Here is a 23702-nt window from a genome sequence, read left to right on the forward strand (position 1 = left end):
TACCATTTACTGCTACAGCTTTTTATTAAACACATTGTGAGATCAAGCTGGCAGTTAGAAATTTATTCTTTCATATTAAGTGGAAATATGAAGCTGTTTCCTATGGTTAAGAAGGTAACAATAGGCATTTTGCATTTATTTTCTAAGTACAGTACATCAGCCTGAGCTCAACTATTATTTCCTACTAAAAATAGGCCTCAATATGAAATGGGAAGAGGCAAGGAAGAAACAGTAGTTATTTCCTCTTGTAAAAATTACACCTCTTGGTCTCCCTTGTCCTACATAAAATGCGAGAATCATGTATATTGTGTATTTTTCCCCTTCTATCTTGGAACTTCTAAAGTAGATTTTAACTCTTTCTTCCAAATATATTTCTCAGTATAGAAGAATTTATTTATGTAGTTTTAAACATGTGGTAAAGGTTATAAACAAATAGTTTATATAGTCCTCAAAGGAAAACAGACAGAGAATAAACTAGGCATGTATTCACCAGCCAAAGATGGGAATGCCAAACAAAAGCACCTTGGTGATATTTGCCCTTTTTCTTCTTTTCTCTCTCTCTCTCTTTTTTCTATTCTTCATTGTTTCCCCATGAGTGGAACTAAAGACAAAGGCCAAGCCACTGTATATGTGCAATATATAGCATTTAGCACCCACTGTACACTGTCCGTAATGAGATATTTTGGTTTCTTCTTCACACGACGACCCTTAGGTAAACTACCATGATAAGGACAGGGCCCCATGCATGATGTTCATGTATGAACATTTTCCTTGTTGGGAGGAATAAAACTGAAAACCCCTGCAAGATGGAGTAACGCAAGGAAGGTGTAAGAAAACTTTTGAGTCAAAGATCCCAACTGGGAACATGTTGATCAGGACAACAGAGTGTTTGGCTGGAGCCAAGCAGTGTTTTGTGATTTTTAAAACAGAAACATTCACAACCGTAATTTCATTGAATCTAAGATGCCAATAATCATTTATAAGACGTATCCTGACTACAGAGTTGTTAAAAAGTGGGAAAAAAACGTTTTAGAAACAATAAAATATACTCCACATCCAAATGCCTGGCTTCTTTCAGAAAACTGAAATATTTGACACCCTAGGGCTGTGAACCCACGTGGTAACCATAGCTTCTGTCAAGCAGAGGCCGATCCATCTGATTTCCTTACTTTCCTTGTGTCCTCCTTCCCTCTCATTTTCTTCCTTATTCTGTCATGAATTTCACACGTCTTCATTTAGCGTCTACTGAGAGCAAGACACCGTCCTGGGCTCTGTGAAACAGGCAGCATTTCTGCCTTCAAAGAGCTTGAAAAACAGTCTGTAAATGAGTAAATCAATAACATGACAATTTCAAAAGCAGAAAGTGCTATGAAGAAAATAAAACCAGGACACGGAATAGAAAGTGATTAAGGAGACGTGTGTATGATCTTTGACGATGTGTTAAGGTAAGGCCTCCTTGAGGAGGGGACTCCTGACTTAAGCCTGACTTAAGTGATGAGAAGGAGTGAGCTCTGTAGAGATCTCCCCTTTCTGATCCACCTTTTTCAGTGTGTCTGCGGTTATTTCCGTTGGAAGCCCCTTTCTTTGCACTGCCTCATCAATATCCCCCAAGATTTTCCCTTGATCCTCTTCTCACTCATTTTTTGCTGATTTTATCAGATATTTAATTATGACCCCAATTTTCTATGCTAAGCTTTAGAACCATTTTTATAACTGCCTAGAAACAACCATTCCACTTGGAAAGTTGAGAAACACCACATTTCATTCAAGAAGGCTCAAATTGGCTTAATCATTTATCTCATCCTTATTAAGTTTCTCCTTCTTCTGAATTATAGTAATGAGTATATCGCATGCACTATATTATTTTAATTTCACAAACACTTTTATTGTTTTCACTCTGTGCTCTGAAACTATTCTAAATGCTTTGCAAATATTGTATGAGATTATGTATTCATTGAAACAAGGGATTATGTTTTTTCCATCCCTTTATTTCCTCCTCTTCGCATACAAAGGACAATTCAATAAAAGCGTGGTGAGGGGAAAAAAGAAATAATAAATCAGTAAATGAATAAATGAATGCAATGAATGTAACTATAGGGAGTTCGTTGTCATTCTTTCAGAGGAATGAGAAAGATTGTTGATCAGACACAAGTTACGTGATTGCCCGGAAGCAGTGGGGGTCAGCGTTTGTGCTCTGAATTCATTGAAGTCCCAATTTGCATAGTTATTGCTATTCTTTATGTCTGCACATAAGAAAAAATAACAAGAAATGGAGTATGATTTAAGGTTAGATTTTGTGGTGTGTGTGTGGTGAAAGATGACAGCACACAGGAGTAGAGGGAACTGGAGAAAAAGGACGTTAGATCATCCCCGGGTTTAAGCTAAGTGGAAAGGAAGCATCAAGATGAATGATAAAGGGAAATAGAGAAATAAAGGGAATTAAGAGAAATAAAAGCGCTACGACTATGAGCTCAGAGTAGGATTAGGAGATACATGTGAAATGTGTATAACAATTCACGCATACATTCTTAATCAGATAGTAGTTCTCTGAAATAGCGCTACCCACAAAAAATATAATGTGAGTCACATATCTAATTTTAAATTTTCTAGTTGCTCCATTAAAAAAAGTAAGAAGAAATGGGTGAAATTGGATAATATATTTTACTTAACTCAATATATTAAAACATTATCATTTCAACATATAATAAATATATACTATATGTAATATGTAACAATAATGAGGCATTTTACATTTATTTTTTATACTAAGTGCTTGCAATCAGGAGTGTATTTCCACTTGTACTGTATTTACACTTTGCAATTCTCTATTAGAGCTAGCCACATTTCTAATGCCCAATGGCCATATGTGATTAGTGGCTATCAGATTGGACAGAGTAGATCTCTAACTAAGAATGCCAGGGAACTGGAAGTTAGGGGATGAGATGTATTTCCTACAGGATTGCTAAAATCTCCTTGGATCTTGATGGAACTCAGGTATCACACAAGAAGACGATGAACTGGACACCAAAGATTTTGACCTGAAGGCAGGGAGGAGATTAGAGCAATCCGGCATGGCTCCTGGTCATTTAGAGGGTTATGGGAAAAGGATATTGTTTCTACTTATATAATTTATCTTCAAGGTGTTTCTATCAGTTGAAGAGTATGAATACATATAGTGGATTTTCTACAAATTTTTTCAGGTATTTTTTTGGAAACTAAAGATAACAATTATTTTATCTAGCTCCAACCACTCCAAAGTTATAAATTTACCTTTGGCTATAAGGAAAACATGGTAGAAGAACTTCTACTTTTAAGTTTTAAAAATGTTCTCCAAGCATATCCATGTATCCGGAGGGTCGTGCCCAGCTGTCCACACCGAAGCCTGCTGGAAAGGGGTGACTGTGAGAACACACACGCCTAGTGACTAAGACACACCAACAGCTTCCTCTTCTGTACCCGTCTACCATCAATCAATATGTTGCCATTTTTTTTTAATGAGAAAAAGAAATGTTATATGGCTATGTGCATTTACTGGTTTTTGATGTATGATTACATCCACTCATTATCTTCCATTAAAAAAAAGACAATAACGTACATTCTTTCAGTACAGAATTTCAGTTGACTCTGGAAGATAAAAATGAGTTTCTGCTTCCTCAAAACTACTATGATGCTATATTTTTTTAAATGTCTTGATCATGCTGTCAACTGCTGGTCAGTTCCAAAAGAGACTTCAGGATATTTGATTGGATGCCACATATGGAGGTTTTCATGTCTCTGTTGCTCATCATTGTATCTCTGATGCCAATAATCACTTCTTGGCTATGTGATCATAAAGGGAGCCAAAACCTCCCCCAAATATTTTTTAGATGACGACATCCATAAATTAATCCTATTCAAGAAAATGTGCTGATTCCAAAAACAAGATAAGCCCACTAAAATTCTACCACCTTTTTCTCTTCAAAAATCCAGCCATTGCTGAACCACTCCACTGACACCAAAAAAAAAGACAAAGCCAAAGCAAAATGACAAAAACAATAAACATTCAGACAGATTTGGGGGACATTAAGCAGTTACTGGCTTCTGGTTCTGTGCTAGTACATGGTGATAAATATAAACGATTATTTCTTACTTGCTGGTATTTTGCCTTATGGTGTTGCATCTGTGTTTAGGCAAAAAACACCAGATGGCATTGAGAAATCAATTGCTCACTGTGCAAGAACAATGACATATACATTACACATAAACTGACAAAGCTCTAGCAGTTATCAGGGGAGCCCAGAATTCCCATATCCACTTTTGCCAGGCTTCTGCAATGAATGGAGTACAGACTCCTTGGAATATTCTTTGGAGAGTCCTCTCTAAGGGTAATCATATACCTTGAATTACATAACCATAATTAATTGAACTTTTCTGCCACTCATTTCAAGTTTAAAAGAACATAAGTTTTAAAGCTTCTTTAGGTCACCAGCTATTGCTTTCTGAATTATGGTGTCCTGCTCCCATCATATGGCAGAAGACAACCTGTTCATACCACTTCGTAATGATGAAATGTCCAGCAGAACAACTACCCAAGGAATTCATGCATGTTGTAACTTTTCCATCCATAACTGACTGTTTCTTGGGAAATCTTTTTTATGTTGTTCTTAGAGGTGATTTCTGTGTGAGCTTGGATATATTCAAACAACACATTTAGAAACTCTTTGCTTTAAAGAATTGATTAAGAATTAGATCTGCCGACATAGAATAGATTGTGATGTTAAAAGCAATGTAAACGTTTGTTATTTTATGCCACACAAAGACTCTGAATAAAGGAATACTGGTCAACCACTTCGACTTTTCCTAAACTGTTCCAATGAAAAAGCATTTATTATTTTTATAGATGTCTTCTCTCATCCACTGTAAACCTGACACCAACAACCATAGGTTCCTGACAGTTATTTACAGTGCAAAGATTATCAAACAACCTTATTTTGGGCAATAACTTTTAATTTACTTAACTTGAGTTTAAAGAATTTTTTTAAATACTTCCAATCATCGTGGTACTAGGAATTTGGGCTTTAAAAATTACTAGAACGAAAATAAAAAGATGTAAGTGTGTCTTTCAGCTAAAATCTCTTTGAACCAGAAACAGAACATAAACAAGATGTATGGAGGAAGAAGCCACGTGATTGCTGGACCCTCCGTCAAAAAGGGCCTGGGAGCTGGATTCCTAAAGGGTAACAAGGACAGAAAGCATCACACACACGTTGGGGAATTGGATCCAGATTCATGATAGGAAACCTGGGGCTGGGGTAGGACTTTTCTACCCTTGAAAAGAGATCAGAAAATGCTGTGACTGCTGCCTGGGGCCATGGCTTTGGGAAGCTGCTGGAAAGAGCAGAACAGGCTGAAAAGCAACACCTGGACCAAGCCACCTGCTGACTCAGTGACTAAATTTGCAACTTCCGCAGTGTCACGGTGGAACAAAGTGACTGGGGAGGAAGGGAATGGTATGTACTTTCTACCTATTATGAGCACCGAAGTGAATCTTTCAATCACGTATAGAAAATGTAACATTGAGAAAGAGAAAGAACAAAATCAATGAAAAGGAGTTATATTTACTTTCGACAAAATGCAAGTAATATAGAATCTTAAAATGACTTAAATATATGTTAATCCTCAAACATAAAGAAAGGAAAATAACTATTAAAATGAATTATAAAACACTAGTAGATAGCTATAAATTAAGGTACAAATAGTCAGTTAGAAATCCTTGAAATAAAAAACATAGGCGTTGGATTGAAGACCTCAACAGACAAGAATTTTAGACTGGACCTAATCACAGAAAAAAAAATGTGATAGTACTTAAAATTCAGCCAAAATGAAGCACATAAGAGTGATTAGAAGGAAAACAAGAAAATTGAAGAAATGATGGTAAGATGGAAAGACTCCAGTATAATTCTAATAAAAGCTCCAAAAGTAGAGAATGAAGGAAATTGTGAAGAAACTGTCAAAGAGATAATCGTTGAGAATTTCCAGAACTGGAAGGAAAAAAAAAACAAAACTTCTCAGGCAGAAATAATACATTGAGAACAAGGTAGAATGAATGAAATCTAAACCAAGGTACATCCAAATGAAACTGCAGGACATCGAGCATGAAGAGACCACCTTCAAGCCACAGAGAGAAAAGGCAGGCGACCTATAAAGTGCCAAACACTAGACTAACAGCAGATTTCTCATGAGCCAAAATATGTTTCAAGAATAGCTTGAGGCAGCAATAGAAATAAAAGCAAGAATAAACAAATGGAACCTAATGAAACTTACAAGCTTCGGCACAGCAAAGGAAACCAGAAGTAAAACAAGAAGAAAACCTACGGAATGGGAGAAAATTTTTGCAAGTGAAACCGACAAAGGCTTGATCTCCAGAATATATAAGCAGCTCATACGACTCAATAACAAACAACCAAACAACCCAATCCAAAAATGGGCAAAAGATCTAAAGAAGCAATTCCCTAAGGAAGACATACAAATGATCAATAGGCACATGAAAAAATGCTCAGTATCGCTAATTATCAGAGAAATGCAAATCAAAACTACAATGAGGTATCACCTCACACCAGTCAGAATGGCCATCATGCAAAAATCCACAAATGACAAATGCTGGAGAGGCTGTGGAGAAAGGGGAACCCTTCTACACTGCTGGTGGGAATGCAGTTTGGTGCAGCCACTGTGGAAAACAGTATGGAGATTCCTCAAAAGACTAGGAATAGACTCACCATATGACCCAGGAATCCCACTCCTGGGCTTATATCCAGAAGGAACCCTACTTCAGGATGACACCTGCACCCCAATGTTCATAGCAGCACTATTTACAATAGCCAAGACATGGAGACAGCCTAAATGTCCATCAACGGATGACTAGATAAAGAAGAGGTGGTATATTTATATGATGGAATACTACTCAGCCATAAAACCTGACAACATAACGCCATTTGCAGCAACATGGATGCTCCTGGAGAATGTCATTCTAAGTGAAGTAAGCCAAAAAGAGAAATAAAAATAACATATGAGATCACTCATATGTGGAATCCAAAAAAAAAAAACACAAACAAAACATAAATACAAGACAGAAATAGACTCATAGACATGGAATACAAACTTGTGGTTGCTAAGGGGGCAGAGGGTGAAGGGATAGATGGGATTTCAAAATTGTAGAATAGATAAACAAGCTTATACTGTATAGCACAGGGAAATATACACAAGACCTTATGGTAGCTCACAGAGAAAAAAATGTGACAATGAATATATATATATATTCATGTATGACTGAAAAATTGTGCTCTACACTGGAATTTGACGCAACATTGTAAAATGATTATAAATCAACAAAAAATTTTAAAAAAAGAAATAAAAAGAAATTAAAACTGGAAAAATACAAAAATGTTTATGTATTAATCCATCTAAAATAACAATAAAATAAATTACATATTCACATACATAATATTTTTATTAAAAATTATATTTTCTCAAACAAACAAACAAACAAAGAATAGCTTGAGGATAAGTTTTTTATCATTGTTATTATTAGTGATTTTATTTTTTACAGCAGTTCAGGGTTCCCTGCCCCTACACATGCATAACCTCTACCGTTATCAACATCACTCACAGGAATTGTGCATTTTTTTTTTTAACCAAGGACGAATCTACACATTATAATCCCCTCCAATGCCCATAGTTTACCTTAGGGTTTGCTCTTGTTGGCCTCTTTTATTTAGTTATAATTCATTTAAGGTTCTTCCATATCTTTTCATGGCCTGATAGTTCATTTCTCTCTAGCTCTGAATAACATTTCTTTGTCTGGGTGTACCACAGTTTATTTATATGTTCACCTGCTGAAGGACATTTTGGTTGTTTCCAAGTTTTGATAATTACGAATGAAACTTCTATCACATCCATGTGCAGGTTTTCATGTGGACATAAGTTTCCAATTCCTCTGGGAAAATATCAAGGGATGTGCTTGCTGGATCATATGGTAAGACTACAGTTCATTCTGTAAGAAACTATGACTGGTCTTTCAAAATTGGCTGTACCATTTTGCATTCCCATCAATGTCTGAGAGTTCCTGTTGCTCCCTGCCAGCATTTGGTGTTGTCAGTATTCAGGACTTGGTTTATTCTAATGGGTGCACAATGGTATCTCAGGTTCTGATTTGCATTTCCTTGATTTCATACAATGTGGAGCATCTTTTCATATTTGGCAGTTGTATATCTTCTTTGGTGAGGTATCTGCTAAGGTCTTTGGCCCATTTATTAAACTGAATTGTTTGCTTTCTTACTGAGTTTTAAGAGTTCCTTGTATATTTTGGATAAGAATCCTTTATCAGATGTCTTTTGCAAATATTTTCTCCCAATCCTCAGTTTGTCTGTTCATCCTGCTAACATTATCTTTCACAGAGCAGAAGTTTTTAATTTTAAAATGTCCAACTCATCAATCATTTCTTTCTTAGATCACATCTTTGGTATTACATTTAAAAAGATATCACCATACCCAAAGTCATCTAGACATCCTGCATTGTCTTCTACAAGTTTTATAGTTTTGCGTTTTACACTGAGGTCTATGATCAATTTTGAGCTAATTTTTGTAGTGTCAGATGACCGGTATAAGTTACTCATGAGCAACAGGACCGGCCTCTCCTGCTACTTTGCAACCTGCTAAAGTAATATTCTATTCATCTTGTACGGGAAGAATAACTTCCAAAGGGGTCCATGCTGAACAAGAACTGAGTCAATGTGTGCATATCATTATACTTTCTGTGAGACTCAATTAAATGGCCACCATGTTTCTGATGTCTTTGGTTGACTGTTAATTTCATGACTACTGTCATGCAGGTCACTATGCCATTTTATTTGTGGATATATACACATACATCTATGGTGAACTGGAAAGAATTGCAAAGAGACATTTCCTGTCTTCCTTTCACATGTTAACATGACTTCCTAACTCCATTTTTTTCTAAAATGCCAAATGCCTGAATGCTCTCCCTCTTAGGAATGATGCCTCACACCAAAAATAAATGTTGATGGTCCGTAGCCTTCAGTGTGAAAAGTCAATGTATCAGGAATCTGCTGTTTAATATAGGATTCCTTATTGGTCCATGTACAATCACGTGACTATTACAACTGGTTATTAAATTATTAAAAGTGAACAGTTTCCATAGAAAGTACATAAAGTATACAAAGTCTAAAGGGAATATGAATTGATATAAAGGAGGAAGGAAGGAGAGAAGGAAAGGAGAGAGAAAGAAAGGGGAATGAAGGCAGAAAGACTAAGATTTAGAGGGAAATGGATGGATGTCCATCTGTGAACTGGGGTGGGAGGCAAAGGGAATATCTGGCTTCAACAGGGCACATAGAGTTAGAAAAGCAGAAATTAGGGATATTGTTTTGAGTCCATCTACATTTGTTATTGGTTTATGAAATTCAACATCTGTATCCAGAGAAAATTCACTACTTCGAATGAGAAGGAATGATGGGGCTGGATCATCTCTGCTGGTAACTTGATAGACACATTCCTAATTATCAGGAATGAGTTGCAAAAATAGCTAGATCTGGAACAGAAGGAGAGGGAGTGGGTGTCCTCCAAGGAAGGTTACTATTCATGCTCAGATAAACTGTTCCAGTAGCCTATTCTTGGATAGCAAAGAATCTTAATAGGATTGAACCAATAATATTTAATGCTATTTTTAATGGACATATTTGAACTTCTGAGTTTAGTGACTGAAAATTCAGAAGCTAATAAATTTCTCAATTTCTAGAGGAAATAAATTCTATTGTAGAAGGGATAGCTACACAAAGCTATGACATGTATTTCTGAATTAAAAAAGCTCTGAGTCTCAGGCCTTGGTCAAACGTCTAAAAAAACTGTACATAGAAAATTTTACTCTGCAGTCTGAAAATAATGAACCATGTCTCAGCCATTCAAGTAGCAATTTAAACCCATCTGACTTTTTTAACTAAGGTGTAAGACTCATAAGAAAAGATTATATGGAAAAAACAGAAGGATGGAGTATTAGAACAGCACAGAGCAGCTTAATATTTTAAGAAATGAGCATGTTGGCTCTCAGCTTTCATTGTGCTGTATGATGTGGCTAATATGAAGATAGAAAATAATTTAAACCAGAAATCATAGACGTAGTATAGTAACGGCTCCTCTGACTTTTGTCATTGTTATTCTCATTGTTACATATAATTTGTATCTGTGCCCCAAGCATTCTATGATGTTACATATAACTTGTAATTTTTGATGTATAGGCATTCAGAATTGAACTTTGACTTATTTGATCAGGCTTATTAAAAAACTTGAGAGCCATAAACAAATTCAGCAAGGTAGCAGGATACAAGATTAATACACAGAAATCAATTACATTTCTTTACACTAACAATAAAATATCAGAGAGAGTAATAAGAAAGCAATCTCTTTTAAAATCACATCAGAAAAGTAAACTACTTAGGAATAAAGTTGACCAAGGAGGTGAAAGACTTATATGGTCAGAACTATCAAACATTGATAAAGGAATTTAAAGATGATTTTAAAAATGGAAAGATATTCCATGCTCTTGGATTGGAAGAATTAATATTGTTAAAATGTCAATATTACACAAAGCAATCTACAGATTTAATGTGATCTCTATCAAATTACCTGGGACATTTTTCACAGAACTAGAACAAATAATCCTGAAATTTATATGGAATTTAATTGCCAAAGCAATCCTAAGGAAAAAGAACAAAGCTGGAGGCATAACCCTCCCAGACTTTAGACAATATTACAAAGCTACAGTCATCAAAACAGCATGACGTTTGCACAAATACAGACATGTGGATCAATGGAACAGAATAAAGAGCCCAGAAATAAACACACACCTATGATCAATTAATCTTCAACAAAGGAGACAAGCATACACAATGGAGAAAAGACATTCTCTTCAGCAAATGGTGTTGGGAAAACTGGACAGCTGCATGTAAATCAATGAAGTCAGAACACTCCCTCACACCACACACAAAAATAAACTCCAAATGGCTTAAAGACTTAAACAGACAGGACACCATAAATCTCCTAGAAGAGAACATAGGCAAAACATTCTCTGACATAAATCGCAGCAATGTTTCCCTAGGTCAGTGTAATAAAGCAATAGAAATAAAAGCAAAAATAAACAAAAGGGACCTAATCAAATATAAGCTTTTGCACAGCAAAGGAAACCATAAACAAAACAAAAAGACAACCTGCAGGGAACCGAAGGGAAAAAGGAGTGGGGAGGGATAAATTAGAAGTCTAAGATGAGCAGATACAAATTAGTATATATAAAATAGGTAAACAACAAGGTCCTACTGAACAGCACAGGGACCTACAGTCAGTATCTTGTAAAAGCCAAAGTCAAAAAGAATATACATGTGTACATATACAAATATATAACTGAATCATTGTGCTGTATACTAGAAACTAACACAACATTGTAAATTGAATCTACTTCATTAAAAAATATTCAAGAAGATACTTTCCTCTTTACTTACGTGAAATGATGAGGTTCTATTTGTGTGATGTTGTAGAAGTCATTTCAGATCTTCTTACTGACTGACTTCATTTCTTTGATTTACCCTGAAAATCAGAACAGAGAACTAACTGATCATTCAAAACCCTTAACTTGACACTGATGATACCCAATTAATATTAGGTCATCTGCATTTTCCAAGATTACGAGAGAAAATTCACCAGTAGGAAAAAAGTTTCTTTGATTCTCCCCAGCTCTGCATCCCACAAAAAGGAATGGTTTTTTGGTAGATTGTCCTCCCTCCTCTTCTTAATCCTATGACAAATGAGACAAGTACAGGAAGGGACACAAAGCTATTACTGTGCACTCTCTCCATATCATGGCTTCTATTTTAGAAACGGACATCATGGAGATGTGCCTGCTCTACTTATGCTGCAGCTCAAATAGCACCGTATGCTTGTGGATTCTTCATACATGTGATTCGATGATTGATTTACACATTCCATTTACAAGGTGTTAATGTAAAAAATGGCCAAATTCAGTCTCATATCTCCAGATTAAAATGGTTTTTACATTTTTTCCAATCATGTCTTTTGTAAACTACACTAACTATTACTTCAAATGCGTCAACGGCTCTTTATGATGAGCTGATGGTCTCTTTGACAACAGGATGAACATGAAACATATGAATAAATGCGCTCTACATTAGACAAACAATGCACAGATGGCTTTACATTTTTACAATGGATTTATGGCCTGTCTATTTTGTAAGTATTATTTATTGCAACTAGTCTGGAGAGCCATTCTGAGCTACAGAATATGGGAAGTAAAATTTAATAGATCTTTAGAAAGTAAAAGGAAGAAGTAGAAACACGATCGTTCATCAACCCAGCAAAACTTAACTTTCGTCTAGCACACATGCCCATGGTTCACTGCGTGCACTAGAAACTGCCATATTTGTGGGTAACAAAAAACAGAGAAACCCTATGACAATTATTTGCTATGCCAACAATTAGATGAGAGTGAAACATTTATAAAACAACTTCAAGTGACTTCCCAGGCTTGGAAACATGGGAGACTGAAAATAATGTGCGCCTGGGAATCCATCACATTTATAAAGCCGTTTCCATCACTGATAGTGATGGGGGAATATCACCTACCTCAGAGGGTTAAAAGACAGCAAAATGAGATAGACCAATAGACTCCAGTATGTTAAGTGAGATATCAGGAGGTCCTCAGTAAGGATGGTTCTTATCATCATTTTTATTATGTCAGTTTTTCTCCTGCTAGGAGTGTAGAAGCAATGAGACAAAGGCACGGGAAACAGAAAACGCTAGGAGTTAAATGCGAGGGTAAGAAATTTGGAATTTTATTCAACAGTCAATGACAGACCATTAAAAATATTTTGAAAATTAACCTGATTTGGACTTTGACTTACAATAGCAGCTCTCAAATATTAGGGTGTATGAGAATCCTGGAGATGACTGTTAAAAATGTATATTTGAAGACTTCACCCTAAGAAGCTATGAGTAATCAGGTCTGATATGAGATCCAGCTGATTCTATTAAAGTCCTGGAGTCACATTTCATAAATGGCCACTTTAGAGAAATTAATCGAAATGCAATATTGTGTTTAGCAAGGGGGGAAACTGGACACAAGGAGGTCACTTAGAGGCTTCCTACTCAAAGCAACTTTGGCCAGCTCACAGCAGTGAGAGGACCTGGGCCCTCGGTGGAAACGTGGAGCCTTGGGTGTGATGTAAAACCAATATATTGGAATCTGCAGTGTTATTTTGTTTTTTTGTTTTGTTTTGTTTTGGTTTTGGTTTTGGTTTTGGTGGTAGGGAGGTCATTAGATCTATTTATTTATTTATTATTAATTAGTTAGTGTTTTTTTAGTGGAGGTGCTGGGGATTGAACCCAGGACCTCCTGCATGTTAAGCTTGTGCTATACCATTTGAGCTATACCCTCCCCTCTAGAATCTGCATTGTTAAAGTTTTATTGAGGTACAATTGACAAATTATATGTCTTTAAGGTGTGCATACAACATGTTTTGATATATATATCACTATAGATATATAGTAAAAGAACCACCACAATCCAGGTAATGAACACAACCATCACCTCACAGAGTTACCATTTTCTTTCTTGCTTTTCCCTCTTCCTCTTTTCTTGTTGTGAGAACACTGAAGGTCTAACCTCGTAGCAAACTTCAAGTATACAATACGCTGCATTTGAATGAGTCACAGGTAACTCATCTGCATATTAAAATATGAGATGACTGGGCGATATACTGATAGTACAGATGGAGGCCAAGAAAAGCCTGGAAGAGGAAAGGAGACAGTATGTGAAAGGGGATTGACTAGTTGACCTGATAAACTGTCAACCTGATAATTCAGGCCAGGGAGGTGTTCGCTCTGCCTGACTCCAGTGGGTCAACCTCTGTTCCTAATCAAGAACTCACTGGATTTGTAAGAAGGAACAAATGCTCACCTCGGACCTCCCTCTGCTGCCTCTGCACAGAGCAGACGTGGAGCTGGGTTCTCTCTCTCTGCCTTCGGAACAAATTTGGGAACAGCTGCAAAGCCGGCTGAGATGCTTTCAAACAGCCATCTGGCCTCCCTTCCCACCCTGGTGTGGAACAAACATGGAGATGACAGTAGAGGGGTGATTATCGGATTCAGTTTGGGAAGGCAGGACCGGAGACTGGAGGGTAAATGAGAATTTTGGTAAACTGTAGACATGCGCTGTTAGAAACTTTAAAGAAAAATGCCTCCTGGTCATAACAGCTTCACAGGGGGTGACCAAGGTATTTGAGTCTCTTCCTTTGACCCTTGGGCAATTCTCATTTTCCTAATTGAAGGAAGTTGCCCATGCCCGGAGGTGCTAGGATATTGTTTCTATGACAATGAAGTGTATTACTGCCCGCTGAGTTGAGTCCAGAAGTTGGTAGCAGCACAGCTGTCTCACTAATTACTCTCCTAACGTGACAGAGGGAAATGCACGCTGTAATTTTGATGTACAGTAGTTTCATGAACACAGCATTCCTGCAGAACTTCAGGGGTGCCTGTATTAGCCAGAGAGGGAGGCGGAATTAAATCTGGAGCGACGACTGAGCTAGCAGGGGTGTGCTATTAGCTGAATGGCGGAGAGTGCAATTTGGGAGTTGTTGGTTCTGAGTTTTCTCTCAGCAGCACTGTCTAAACATAATTAATCAGTTGCTTCTCACAGTAAGTGACACTAATTAGGGGCATTCTAATTGCTACGTACAGACTAACGTTGCTCCGTTCAAGTGCTCAGCAGAGTAGTGACGTGAGATCTTTAGTACATTACCGTGGATTTCATGTAATTACCATTCTCTCCAATGGAGCAAAAGGAAAATATTGTAGGCTACTTCATCAGGAATCAATCAATAAATAACGTATTTACCCCTATTAAGAAATAATGATGAGCCCCTTCTTTGCTATTAGCGTGTATGTGATTGGAACTGTGTGCAGTTATAAGAGCCAGACTCTGGAACTGAAAAGTCTGCCCTTTGCTCGCTCTGTTCTTGCCAGACAATGTTCTCTTCCAAAGAAAATTATTCTAATTTATCTTAACTTTATTACTTTCCTGAAATCAGAGACATTGACTTGACCTGATAAATGAAGAAAAAAGGAAACATTAGCTTCTACTTTAATTTTATCTTTAGGTTCTGTATCTTTATCTGGTTTTAGTCTTTATGCTATGTTTTCCTCCCTTGTACAAGATTAACTTATTATTTTATAGATTTCAATGCCTCCATATTTAAATTAGCTAGGCAATGCCTGGGCTTCTTTCTAAAATCTTCCTACAAGCACTTATGGCTTCAGAAAATTGTCCTTTAAAAACAATTTCAAATTGTAGATGAACAGGAAAATGTTCTTGAAAGGACAACTCCAAGTTTCTTGACAAGGACAAGTTTCTTGAAAGGGAAGACTCCTTGAGTGTAAGTCTTATAAAGTAAGGAACACGGTGGGTGCTCTGAAGAAAGGAATACGATGGAGTAAAGGAAAGGAAACTACGTCTCTCTTTATAAACACGCTAAGTACTAGAAATGAGAACAGGACTTCAAAATGGTATAACTGATACAACTTACTTCTTCTCTTCTGACCCCCTTATGTGGATTTTAACTGTTCTGCTTTTGTATGGATTTTAGCTCCTCATTCTTTCAAGTCATTAGTTTTCACTGTATGATTTATGCTGAAGAATTCCTTAGTTATTTCTCTGGGGAGCTTATCTGTCTTCTGCGGTTCTTTATATTCTGGTGTTTAGCAGCTTTGTCTTTAGGGAAACTGGTTTTTCCCGTATCTGCTAAGTCATTCTGTAGGTTTCAGAACCTTTCTTCAATTCTGAGGTTTATACTATATACAAATTTTAGATTTCCTCAAAAAAATGACTAGTGAAGAATTTAGTATGTGGGCTAATGTAAGGATTTTTACACATAAGGATGTCCTATAAGGACGTCCTAAGGTAGTAAAATTTGTTAATTGGGTATATTTATCTCTCGATCTTCATTATAAGTATAAATGACTGAAGAAACTTGCAAATTAAATTTTATTTTATATTTTTTTAGCTTTTGAAAGAGGAAAAACTTGCTGAAATTATAGGCAGAAAATGTTTCCAGCTGCTCATATTCCAATTAATAATGAATGTATTTAAACCAAAATTAATCGTAATTATTTCCTTTTCTAACATGTAATGCTGTTTCCACATATGCTCCATGCTTTTTTAACTTCAGAAATCTGCTTCAAGCTCTTCGTATTTGTATTATTAATTAAATATATTTACATACATTCAAGTTACTTTTGCATCCTTTTCTAATCACTGTCAGTATTGCATGAGCTTCTGCGAACTGCTTCACCTAGAATGCCCTCTTTCCCCAGCACCCTTCTAAGCTGTCCCCATTCTCAGTCACGTGATTACTCTTCATGACACCATTACAATGGAAAATAGTATTTTTTTTTTAAGACAACAGCAACAATATAACGGATGCCTAGGAGGAAGAGAAATCTGGCCTGAAGCCCTCACTGCATGGCACTGAACTTCAATTTCTTCACTTGAAACATGGAAATAAAACCTGAGTGAAGTGGATAATTTTATAAGGTAACAATTTACCAAAACCGATTTAAGAGAGAACATTGAAACAGAATCATTTTAACAGAAAAAGTTTTATAGAGCAATCCACGTAAAGTGCCAGGTTCAGATGAATGCATAGGTTTTATAGGGTAATTTGATGAAACTTTTAAAAGGCAAATTTTTCAATGCTATTTTAACTATTCCAGAACATTAAAAAAAAAAAAGACAGAAAAAGTCTCCAAGTTGGATAAAGACAGAATAAAACAGAATATATAATTACCACATTAAGTTAACTAACAAATCCACTACTTCACATCGTCATCACTTTTGTGTATGTGCGCGTGTGTGTGTGTGTGTGTGTGTGGTGAGAACACTAAAAGTCTACTTTTCTCAGCAAATTTCAAATATATAATACATTATGATTAATTACAGTCATCACATTATACATTAGATCCCCAAAACTTATTCATCTGATAATTGAAAGTTTGTACCTTTTGATGAACATCTGGCCACCACAATTCTACTCTGTTTCTATGAATTTACTTTCTTTTTTCAGTAAGAAAAGATTCTGTGTATGAGTAAATTCATACAGTATTTGTCTTTCTCTGTCTGACTTATTTCACTTAGTATAATATTATCCTTATTCAACTATGTTGTTGCAAATGAAAGATTTCCTTCTTTTTATGGCTAAATAACATTTCCATATATATATATAGGCATATATATATATTTCATATCTAATCATAGCCATATAAAATGTGATATATACAGACATACCACACTTTCTTCATCCATTTATCTATCAGCAGATACTCCGGTTGTTTCCATATCTTAGCTCTAGTGAATAACGTTGCAAGAAACATGACAGTGCAGATATGTTTTCTAGATACTAATCGCATTGCCTTTGGATATATACCCAGAAGTGGAGCTGCTGGATCATACGGTAGTTCTATTTGAAAGTTTTTGAGGCCCCTCCGTACTGTTTTGCATAAAGGCTGCACCAGTTTACATTCCCACCAGCAGTGCAGAAGGGCTCTCTTTTCTTCATATCTTTGCCAACACTTGTTCCCTCTTGACTCTTCAATAATAGGCACCCTAACAGGTGTCGTGTGCTATTTTGTTGATTATGATTAGCATTTCCCCGATGAGTAGTGATGTTGAACACCTTCTCATGTGCCTGTTGGCCATTTGTGTGTCTCCTTTGAAAGTGTCTATTCAGGTCCTTTGCCCATTTTTGAATACGATTCCTGGGGGTTTTATTGCTGCTGAGTTGTATGAGCTTCTTATATATTTTAGATATTAACCCCTTATCAGATATGCGGTTTGGAAATATTTTCTCCCATTCCATAGGTTGTCTTTTCATTTTGCTGATTTTCTTTGCCATGCAGAAGGTTTTTCGCTTGATATAGTCACATTTATTCACTTTTGTTTTGGTTTTATGTGTGTTTAATGTCACATCCAAAGGAAACACTGCCAAGACCAAAAACAAGGAGCTTTCCCCCTATGTTTTCCTCTAGAAGTTACACAGGTTTTGGTCTTATATTTAAGTCCTTATTCCATTTCAAGTTAATTTGTCTGTGGTATAAAGTAGGGGTTCAGATTCACTCTTTTCAACGGCAAATTAAAAGATTATGCATCATGATCAAGTGGGATTTATCCTTGGGATTCAAAATGGTTCAACATATGAAATCAATCAATGTGATAACACCACGTTAACAGAATAAAGGATTCACAATCACTCAGTTATCTCAGTACATGCAGTGAAAGCATTTGACAAAACTCAGTATTCTTTCATGATTAAAAACTCTCAACAAATTAGGTATAGAAGAAATGTACCTCAACATAATAAAGGTCACATATGACAAGCCCACAGTTAACATTATACTCAATGGTAAAGAGCTTAACTCTTTCCTCTAAGATCAGGAACAAGGAAGGATGTCCATTCTAGACACTTCTATTCAACACGGTATTAGAAGCCAGAGCAATTAGGTAAGAAAAAGAAATAAAAGGCATCCAAATTGCAAAGGGAGAAGTAAAAATTATCTGTCTGCAGATGACATGATCTTATACATAGAAAACCACAAAGACTCCACCAAAAAAGTTCGAATTAATAAATAAATCTAGTTAACTTGCAGCATACAAAATCAACACACAAATATACTTTTTAATTGATGTAAAGTCAATTACAATGCCAATTTCTATTGGAAAGCACAATGTCCCAGTCATGCATATGCACATATATAATCATTTTCATATTTTTTTCTATTAAAAGTTATTACAAGATGTTGAACATAGTTTCCCATGCTTTACAAAAGAAACTTTTAAAAAAAAATTTTATTTATAGTGGCTAACATTTATGAATCTCATACTCCCAAATTTATCCCTTTCCACCCCATTTCCCCAGTAACCATTAAGACTGTGTACTAAGTCTGTGAGTCTGTTTCTGTTTTGTAGATAAGTTCATAGTGTCCTTTTTTCTTTAGATTCCAGAAAGGGAAAGAAAAATACCATATTATATCGCTCACATGTGGAATCCAACATACAAATATTAGTTGCAGTTCTCTGCACTAACAACAAACTATCAGAAAGGGAAATTAAGAAAGAATCCCACTTGTAAATAGTATCAAAAATAATGAAATACATAGGAATAAACATAGCCATGGAAGTAAAAGAAATTTATCCTGAAAACTAAAATGGCAATGAAAGAAACTGAAGAAGCCAAAAACAAATGGAAACATATCCTGTGTTCACGAACTGGAAGCCAGACCCTTTCGATGAATGGAAGTGGTTTTATCAAAGAGAATGCCTGTGACTTCATTAATGCTAGACTCTCCTTGGCCATCGTTTTCCTCATTTTGGTCCAGTGACTGTTGGAGGCCAGAATGGAGACAAAGTTTGCATGCAGAGCCAGGCCACACGACATTGAGAAAGAAGTGTTATGGGATCTGGATTTCTAGAAGAAAAGAGTAAGAGGGTCTCCCCACTTGGAAAGAGCAAGGAGAGCTGTTTCTGTGTTTGTTGTGTTCTGTTGTGTTTTGTGTTTAGCTTTGCTTTGTTTGTTTTACTGAGCTATGAGATACCTCCTGGGAACTTCTACATTGGTTGGTTTAGGGTTGGGCTGGATTTGCTTACAATTATCGTGACCACTGTTTCTACTGTCATGTTCTCACAGCCTAGTTAAACCTGGATTACCAGGTACTGGCATGATCTGTGGCAGCACAGAAGAGAGGACAAACTAACCCATCAAGTTCTGAGGACCAAAAAAAAGTCCAAGGGTCAGAGTCTGAAGCTGCTCAGAGAGGTTTTTGTTTTCTTTACAAAATGAAGATCTGTTTCCCAAGAGGGCACAGATGACTCAGTTGAGACACTCTGTTCATTTCTCTCTGACTTTGTAAACAAGGGTGAGGGGAATCCTTATTTTCCTCTCTTTTTCCTTGAAATGCTCATTTGCTCCCTTCCATGAAATTTGTATCCAGATCCCATTCTTCTATCTTTCTCTGAAAGTCTTCTCATCTCTTATTAATCATTTTTCCCAACTGCTTGATTTGGGCCCGATCTTCTGCTGAGGATGTGTGGGAGTCACTCACCAAATTTTCTAGGTATCCGTCCCCGAAAGGACCGCAGTGCTCTCCTCGCCAACCTCACAGCGAACAATAGTCCCTATGTGGGTGCACATCTTCAGAGCATATCACTGGCTCTCGATAAAAAGCAAATTGGAATGATAAAGCTTGAAATATGCCTCTCGAAGATACCAGACGGCAAACTGCGTGAGCCATTCTGAAAACAGCTCAGAGGAAGATGTCTTGAACTTTCATTTCCCGTCTGCTGGGTTTCTTTGAAGTGGGAGTTAATCCTGACATGAAACGGCTCCAGAAACTGAGCCTTGCCCAGTTGTTTTTGGCCTGACAGTTCCGCCCCCAGTGACGACTCCCACAGCCAACAGTGGTGCCTTTGATGACTCACCCTTCTCTGGGAGGCAGGCCTCCAGACGTTTCTGTGTTTCCTATACAGCCTCCCTGGAAGAAGAAAAGAACAGCTTAATTTAACAAATGTCATCCAATGAATGACCTGCTCCCTCTCTAACCCAGGCTTTTTCACAGACCCTTCCCTCCATTCTTTGCTCTCGACTGTAGCCAAGCTCTTCTAGTTCAGAATCCGCTATTCAACTGAAACAGAGAACTCATCTCCTGGGTGGCAAAAAGCTGAAGGAAGAAGTTGTGTGAATAACCCAGGAAGAGTGATTCAAAGCTCGTTTTTATTTTTGTGGGGACAAAATAATAATAAAAAAAATGTGCTTGTAAAAACCATGGAATCTGGTGAAATGTCCTTTAGCATTGAAGCAAACCTATTTTTATGCCCTCTTGTTGAGGACTGAGGGGCTAGGGTAGCGTGCTGATGGGAGAAGAATCTCCAAACTGCCTCTTTTCTTGCCACAAACACTATTCTCTAAAAATTCCAATTACCTCCTACTCAGAAAAGACGAATCTTCAAAAAGTAAAACAGGATTTCTACAGGGGACTCATGCTCTGTAAATTATGTTAAATCAAGGTCAAAATGATTTCCTCTAGGAGAACTAAATTACTCCCTCTGCAAATCAATTTTTATTTTCTTCTATTATTAAAGAGTGAATTTTTAAGTTAAAAAAAAAGTCAATGAGTGTGAAGTTCGTATATTAAAGTTATATTTCCATCACGCACACCAGGAGCCCCATCTTCCCGTCTCAGTCTAAGATGCATAAAATAGATACATGATTTTACAAAGATGCTTATTTTTCTTTTCTTTTTACAATCCTGCTGACTCTACAGAGCTTTTCTTTTATTGTATCTGGAAATAGGCAAGAAAGAAATTACATTTTTGTAAGTGAAAAAATTCAGTTTCTCAAGATAAAACTTCTATACAATCAAATAAATAGAGTCTAAAGGTGCTATAAAAATCTCTACAAATGTTCTAGCTCTGTATTGCTCTGTGTCTTTGGCCAGTGAGCTGGAATAAATATTTCAAAGAGTCTTCTCTTAAGTGAGACGATGGATTTAATGTGGCAGGTTGTTCTATAACTATCTATATTACCATATTGTTATATGCTTACTAAAACACAGTTATCTGATGTGCACACTTAACATATTCTCTAATCATTTGATGCATTTTATGTCTGTTTCCCCAGTAAGAAGCGAGGACCCTGGGGTCAAAAGGCCATGTCTCATGCTTCTGTCTCTTAGAGAACCTGACATAGTGTTGAATAGCAGATTTAATGTCTTATAATAATCTTTAATGCAAAAGAATATGAAAATGAATGCATGTATGTATGTATGTGAATGACTGGAACATTGTGCTGAACGCCAGAAATTGACACATTGTAACTGACCATACTTCAATTTAAAAAAAAAGAAATTGAATCAATGAAGAATCACAATATCTCTGTTCAACCCCTAATCCTGCCCCTTACTACCATGTAGATTCCTTGATTATGAAATGGAGATGCGTATCCATTACACAGGGTCGATGAGACAACGGATGTGGAAGGGCTTCATGAACGGTAAAGTTCTAAGCAAATATTTGGTTGACCCCCGGATCGTGCTTAGGGGTCAGCTAGATGAAAGCTTCCAGAAAGAGGGGAGTCTGGGCAGCACATGAAAGAGAGAGGAGTGACCAACCTCCACTCTCAGGACTCACTGCGTGTCAGCCAGTTCTTGAAAAGCTGAGTCCCTCTCTGCGGTTCCTGCTGCCCCACTGGCCTCTGCTTGAAATAACATCCCTTTGTCTCCACCGGCCAAGGCTGTCAGCAGGTTCATGTTGGCCAGTCTCCTCGTCCCAGAAGGTTGTCAGGCTCAGTGCTTTGCAGTCATCTGCGTCTTCTTCTTGTTTCCCCTTCAGCCTCATGTGCCGGCTGTGTGGCTGATCATTTGAACATTGTTCATAGCCATCCCTTCCTTCCCTTCCTCACAGTTACCATCTTAGCCCCAAATCTTGGCACTTCGTATAGAGAATGGGAAGATGCCAGAAGACTAGAAATGGGCAAGAAGAAGTAGAAAGATTCATAGGCATAGTTTGGTGATTTTAATGTCAACTCCACTTTCACAGGTCTAGAATTTGTTATTAAAACTGAGTTAGTAGCCACCTAAAAGGAGATACGATCTGATGTTCTTCCCAACGCTGCTGGGTTGGCAGTGTGTGAAATGCTGTAGGCACTTCCTGGGTGAACATATGCGTATTCCACGTGGTCCAGAGCTTCACCAATACTTACTATTGTCAGCTGTCTTAGCTCTGGCTGCTGTCACAAAATATCACAGACGCAGGACTTTAAACAACAGACATTTATTTCTCACAGTTCTGGAGGCTGGAAGTCCAAACTCAGGGTCCCAGCATGGTCCAGTTTTGGGTGAGGGCCCTCTTCCTGGCAGGACAGGGCAGCACAGAACAGTTCTCCGGGCAGCTAGCTGAAGATCTACTGGCTTTGGTTTCTTCGTCTGTAAAGTGGGAATAATGATAATACTTATCACATAGTTATGTAAGCCTTATATGAAGAGAACCCCAATAGACACTTGAAGAAACACTTAGTTTAAGAGTGTGCTGTTGACTTTACCTTAGCTAGGGAGTGATGGAGTCAGAATTGGAAACAAGCTTCAATCTCCTGTTCTTATTTTTTTCCTTATTCTAAAAGTTCCACATTCATTTTATAGTTGAAGAAAAGAATCCTCAGAGTTAAGTGACTGGTCCAAATGATGCAGGAGGTAAGTACCATAGCCAGAATTTCTAACCCAATGCTTTTTTTTAAGTGTAGTCAGTTTACAATGTTGTGTCAATTTCTGGTGTACAGCATAATAGTTCAGTAATACATACACATACGTATATTCCTTTTTCCTTATAGGTTACTACAAGATATTGAATATGGTTCTCTGTGCTATACAGTATAAGCTTGTTGTTTATCTATTTTATATATAGTAGTATCTGCAAATCTCAAACTCACAGTCCCCTACCTCTCCCTGCTGGTAACCATATATTCGTTTTCTATGTCTGTGAGTCTTTCTGTTTTGTAAATAAGTTCATTTGTCTTTTATTTAGACTGCACAAGTGAATGATATCA

At 36.9% G+C, this 23702-nt stretch overlaps 1 long non-coding RNA gene across 2 annotated transcripts in view; it reads right to left on the bottom strand.

Moving 5' to 3' along the window:
- Nucleotides 1–20498, bottom strand: part of LOC140700429 (uncharacterized) — a 98290-nt gene extending 77792 nt beyond the window's left edge. For both annotated transcript variants that reach the window (XR_012078819.1, XR_012078818.1), the window contains exons 1-2: nucleotides 20209–20498; nucleotides 11547–11631 (exon numbers count right to left, since the gene is read on the bottom strand). This is a non-coding gene — a long non-coding RNA (uncharacterized lncRNA). The remainder of the gene's footprint in view (nucleotides 1–11546; nucleotides 11632–20208) is intronic.
- Nucleotides 20499–23702: the final 3204 nt, after the last annotated feature.

Source organism: Vicugna pacos, chromosome 12, assembly GCF_048564905.1.
Source record: "Vicugna pacos chromosome 12, VicPac4, whole genome shotgun sequence".
In the NCBI taxonomy this organism is placed as follows: Eukaryota; Metazoa; Chordata; class Mammalia; order Artiodactyla; family Camelidae; genus Vicugna; species Vicugna pacos.